Source organism: Pinus tabuliformis, chromosome 9 (genome assembly GCF_031772625.1).
Source record: "Pinus tabuliformis cultivar Carrire ecotype Pingquan chromosome 9, CPIR1, whole genome shotgun sequence".
NCBI classification, from domain to species: Eukaryota; Viridiplantae; Streptophyta; class Pinopsida; order Pinales; family Pinaceae; genus Pinus; species Pinus tabuliformis.
In genome coordinates this window covers 1,204,428,216-1,204,434,378 of record NC_142307.1, presented here as the reverse complement: position 1 = coordinate 1,204,434,378, position 6,163 = coordinate 1,204,428,216, and positions in this window count along the sequence as shown.

The window sequence follows — 6,163 nt, the reverse complement described above, 5'->3', positions numbered from 1 at the left end:
TTGACTAGAAATTACTATACTTTTACAAGGCAATTTTACATTTGTTTTTAGCTTCGGGGGCGCTGCCCCCGAGCCCCAGCCGGGGGACCGCTGGCCCCCGGACCCCCGTGAGGGGGACAAGTCCCCCCCGCATGGAGGGGTGTACAAACTTCCTGGGGTATACATCCAGCTGAAACAAAGACCTCTTAACAATCATGCTCCACACACAACAGTGAAAGTATGGTACATTCATTTGTATATTTGGTTCATTTGTTGTCAATGGAATGGGCTTTTCCAGGTTTGACAGTGGTTTCAGACTTGCCTTTTTTTATCAGTGGTTGTCATTGATGTCAACCCAAACAGCACTAGGGGCTACCTTGATCTTGCATGGGAATTTTGACTTGACAACTAATATTATTTTGCATCAAATATTTTCTCGTTGGATTCTACTCGTCGAGATGTTTCCTTGATATATGGTACGCCTCCCAGTTCTTAACGGTTTGAGAGTTATTTGCGTTTGAAGTCAGAAACCCCCATTAGTGGGCTAAAACCCCAAGGGTTGAGACATCATCTTATTCACCAATAGTTGTCAACATATGACAGGGATTCTCACTGTAATCTCACCTCGTATAAGTTGAATAACTTGAAAATCCAAAGATAGTGAACCAATCATTGACTTAATACACTCATGTGTCACCTACAACAACACTAAAAAGGATTAGTGTACAAATTCCTTGGAGCTTAAACAAAAAATCGATCAAAAACTATTAAATTAAATTAATTTTATTAAAAGAAATAATCTTAAATATCCTCTAACATCTAGCTAAGAAGCTCTTCTTCAACGTCTAATTAGCCCTCCTACACTCCATAAAATAATTCCTCATACAACTCAATTAGTCAATGAATTTTTCAATATTATAGCTCTGAAAATTTGTTGTGACCCTAGGGAATTTAACGCAGGTATTTCAGGAAGGGTTAGGGTTTGTTTCTGGTTAAGAATTTCATTTGTTGTTTGACACATTTATGTGTGGGATTTATTAAGATTAATTTGCATTATGAAGATGACACAACAACGAGGGTTTGTTTAGAGGATTGGCACAAATTCATTGTGAATATAGGGCCTTTTATCAAAGAAAACAAGGTCTATTTTGTGGTTGCATTACTATTCTTTTTCGGCCCTCATCTAGGGCACAAATAATTACACAACAGTTAGCAAACTGCGTATTTATGGATCCATTTTTTTCTTGCTTGTAACTAGGTAAGTTTGTGTTTTCTTTTGTGAATTACCTTTCTACATATTGTTCCAGTCCTAAGGCAACGTGAGGGTTTCTGAGCCACTTTAAGAGGTAGGGTTTACTTTCTTACCATATGGGATTTGGTCCTTTTGTTGGATGCTTACCTGAGGCATGTGTAGCCATATTAGGTCTTGATTAGATCCATTTTTATTGGCAATACACGCAGACCTTGAAGTAAACAAAACCCTGTAATATACAATGACATACCTCTTGTGATTGAGGCATGTTTTGTCTTCGCTAGCATCATTCTTCTACATTTGGCAGACTTCTAAAGATCATCCACAAAATCAGCCTTGGAACAAAACTCGGGTATCTCTGAGTACTCAACAAAGAAGATAAAACATGTATTTCAGAAGTCTCAGATGAAATCTATCTCCTCATCATCATAACGAAGAAGTAAATAAAATCCACACGACATAGCCACAAAGGGAAGAAACATACTTGTGTTAGAACTGTGGTAGCCAAGGAAGTGAAGTCAAGGACTAGACAATGAAATCTGAAAGGGTACAGTGACATAAAGACAAGTGCAAATATTGAAGTGTGTAAGGTTGAATAGTGCAGTTGAAAATGACAAGCATCTTGAAGGTCCCGACTTAGGTCCTTTTGTTGATTTTATGACTGCTACAAGGAAAACAAAGGAAGACTGGACATCAACAGTCAGGCCTTCATTACTACAAGATTTCTTCAACAAAAGTGTGACAACTACTTGTGGTGACAGAGTTGTGGAAGGGTAGCTAAAGATAGGTGGTTGTACAATCTGATTATGTTAAGTTGTGTCTATAGGGATTGTTTGTGTTAGGTGATAGGATTATCATAGTTGTATGGTAGTGTCACAATATGCATTCAAAATATCATTGTAGCTAGCAAGGAACACACATCCACAGTCAATGGTAATCTTCTACAACAAGGTAAATCAATATTTACATTTTAAATTGTGATTTTTCCTCTGACATATGTTTTGCAGGAAAATGTAAGTATTTTGTTTGTGTATTGGTTTGGATCTTGTTTATTAATGCATGTGAAAGAAGGAGGACACTTTAGGACAATTCAGACACATATTAGAATGGCATGCAGCACTAAAGTACCATTAATTCAAGCAAGCACGAGAGTACATCATCAGCTGCAAGTGATCCAAGAAGTCATGCCAAGTCAAGCGTCAGTTCTTGTCAAGAATCAGTATTGTAAAATATCATCATTGTAAAATTGTAAAAGAGTCATTATTGTAAAAGAGTCAATCTGCCTAGAGTTGAAGAGGCATTTTTGGGAGGTATAACAGTCGTTGTTGGATGATGTCATGGTTAGTTAGCTGGTCATAGTGTGATTGGGTAATTGGTCAATTACAAGAAAACCATTGTAAATCATATTGTATCGTGGATCATTGTCCCTGGTACGGGAGTCCATACTCTTGTCTCATTTATGGTCATTTTAGGGTGGCAGGGAGGTGCTAGGCAAGTGCATGAAGTCACCTACAGGTTGGATCCTGTGAACACTTCAGGGTGGTAGGTTGGTCTAGGGTGTTGGGGCATCCATTCAGTTGATTACTGAAGAAACTAGGGCATTGAGGCATCCTTCCAATGGGAGTTGGAGAAGAATGCTTTTCTAGAATTCTAGGAAGTTGTTGCTTTCATTTCAATTGGGGCTAGAGATTAAAGAATTTATTAGAAAAGTGTTCGGTGGTTTTTGACCCGAAGGGGGTTTTCCACCTAAAATTTTTGTGCCTACTGTGTTCTTTTATTTACTGTTATTATTGCATAAACATTAATAATAATTGAATATTAACTAATGCTCTAAAAAAATTTAAAAGTGCTAATTGCTAAGAAATACTGATTCACCCCCCCTCTCAGTATTTCCTACAGCCTTTCCATTTCCTTGATAGCCATGGTGTGATGGGATTCATTATTGGTTGAGATTTGGATTTCCAGAAGGTTTTGGAACTGGGTGAGGTGGTCTCAAGAAAATTATCAAGGGTTGGGGGTGGAGATGGTTTTCTCTGGGAAGCCCTTGACAGGTAGGTGGAGACAGGAAAATTCCTTAAGGTATGGTGAAGAAATTTTGATGCATCCAAGATTGGTTTGGTTTTTTTTATCTCAGGACCGGTCTAGGTGAGATCACTGTAGCTTGAGGGTGGAGGTGGTTTACCCTCTAGATTCCCAGTTTGATTATGTTTTGGCTTATCCCATGAGATCCCACATTCATGCTTGGAATATGGCAGTGGTGATTGGATAAAAGAAAGATTTGGTTCAACCCAATCTATGGTTGGGTGGTACGTGGAAGTCCATGACTTGGTTGGTTTTTTCATATGTTAATAAGAGCTATTTTCCTATTGTTATATATAAGCATTTGTACTTGGTCTTATGTTGATTTGATGGTTGATTTGTCATGGTTATTATTCTGGATATATGTTAATTATAAGCATAGTTCTATGATGTGCTCTAGCTATGGCTCTTATTCATGATTTGATAAGTATTTGAATGGTTAATGAATGCATAGGATAATGAGTATTATTGTAGCTACTTGAGAGGGCATTAAACCTTCTTGGTGATTCTCAGATGAAGTTCAAAGATTTATAATTAGATATGTATTCATGACCTATAACTCATGTGTTTAAGATATGTTTGACGAAATGTCTAATGTGTACTAGGATTTCTAGGGCAAGTTTTTGCTTCAAGTTTGAATGTTTGGCATTGTCGTCATGTTAATTATGATTTTGGAAAGTTACAAGAAGTTTTGGGAAGTGGTCTGGAGGCTAGTCTAGAAAAGTGGCTTAGATTTTGGGACCGTTTGCATTGAACTGAAGGGTTTAGGTCATAACCGCACGAAAGAAGGCTTGTGCATGTGGTTGGGACCTCATAACCACACTCTTGCCTTGTTGTGTGTGCAAGTGGATGTTAGGTCAAAGAAAAAGGGTTCCAACTCATAGATTGACCACTTGGGGTGGTTTGAAACCTCCTGAATGGTTTTTGGTCTCTAAGGGATGTCGTTTTGTGGTTAGATTGTAGGCCCAACTTCCATAACTCGAAATTGGAGGTCAAGTCATGTCATAGTAGCACTCAACCTCACATTTACCCTAGGAGCTTGTGAAAGTGGGTAAATGTTGGGAGGGTTGGTTACAGCTTGGTCGACTGTAAAATAAGGGTTTGAAGGTGGAGGTGAAGCAAGCGACGATGAAAACAACAACAATTCTTCATTTAGGAGGAGTAGATCAGACTCCTCTTCTTTGGAAAGAGCTTTCCATAATAGGGGGGCATTGGAGGACGTGTTCAAGCGATTTGGCGCCAATGACGATGACAAGATATCGTCCTTGGTGTTGGGATAAATTTTACACTCAATGGGTTATTGCATCGAGTCGCAGGTGTTGGGGCACATGATGAAGGAGTTATTTGGGGATGGGGTTCATTGACATGAAGGATGTCTTTGTGCCATGGGCCTTGCGACCATTTTTTCTCCCTGCATGTTTGCCAGTGCAGGGTTTTCTCTTGCATCAGGGCGGTCTTGGTTTTTATTGATGGAGCTTCACAACCATTTATGTTCTTATCATATTTTGTTTAGGTTATTCCATGACGACACTATTGGTGGCCTTGTGCCATTTTTTTCAAGTTTATATGTTGGGTTTTTTACCCTTTTGTAACCTTTTGATGCTTGTTTTTGGGCTTTTGACAGATGCACCCTTCGAGTTTTCTAAGGGTTCTTTTTTTCAAGCTTGTGTTCCTAGTTTTTTTTCAATCTTATCAGAGCATCTCCAGGATTTTCTAGTAGGTCAGAGTATCTTTTGATGATTTAATGTTCTTGTCGGTCAAAATATATTCTGGTGTGTTTATCTTGTCGGTCAGAGTACCTTCTAGAGCTGCTATATTGATGAGTGGTTGCTTGTTGTTTGGGCCATTTCTCGTGTTTCCCTTCAGGTTTTCTTTGAGGGGCTTGAGTTCCTCGTAACTTGATATTAGTCGTATGTAATTTGGGGTTTATTCTAGCACACATGTTATATGCATGATTATGTAAACATCTTTTTATTCTAATATAAATTTGTTGTTTTTTATTTTCTCAACAAAAAAGAAAAAGAAAAAACACTCGCATCAATCTAACCTTTCATGGCATAAATGGAAACTCATGTGAACCATTCCAGTGTTTCTATGTCCGACTGTGGTTGACATGCTTTGCATTCCCAATAGAATTATAACCAAATACCTGGACCAGTAATGCAAGGAAAAACTGAATCTAATGACCAAGTTTGGTTGAATAATTACAGGTATATATATTTTGGAGGTAAAGTAGATTTGTGACAACAAAAGTTGTGGTTGATAGGTCCCTATTATTACACACACAAAGAATCATATCCCAAGCACAAACTCACATAGGTTCACTGTAAATTTCAAATGCATATACAAGAGTTAGATGACTTATCTAGTAATTTGATTCTTTGTTAGTGATTAGAGTGTGAAAATTCGATTACCAGAATCACCATTGCAACAACTGATTAAGTTCCTTCTATTTGTCAATTATTGAACAAATTATTTATTGTTACCTACAGTAAACACTGGAACTAATACACTGTAATGTTCACCAATTAAGTTATAAGCAGAAACAAGAAACTAAGCAAGAAATAAATCCACAACACATTACACAGTTATTTTTGGATAAAATTCCTCGGAAAAACCCAATGCAGAAAATCGGTGCAGCAGTTGAGGGTTTTATTTTTAGACAATAATAATTCTGAGTACAATTCGTTGGATGCCCAGCTAGCTGTATGATATAGAGAGAAACTAGACAAAACAAAATAGTGAGATGATCTCACCCTGTCACTGGAAGATTTGGCTCTGATCTACTCGAAGTGAGCCTATGCATCCCTTTTGTGTTAGCCTCTACGCAGAACTACGCCGACCCCACAAAGT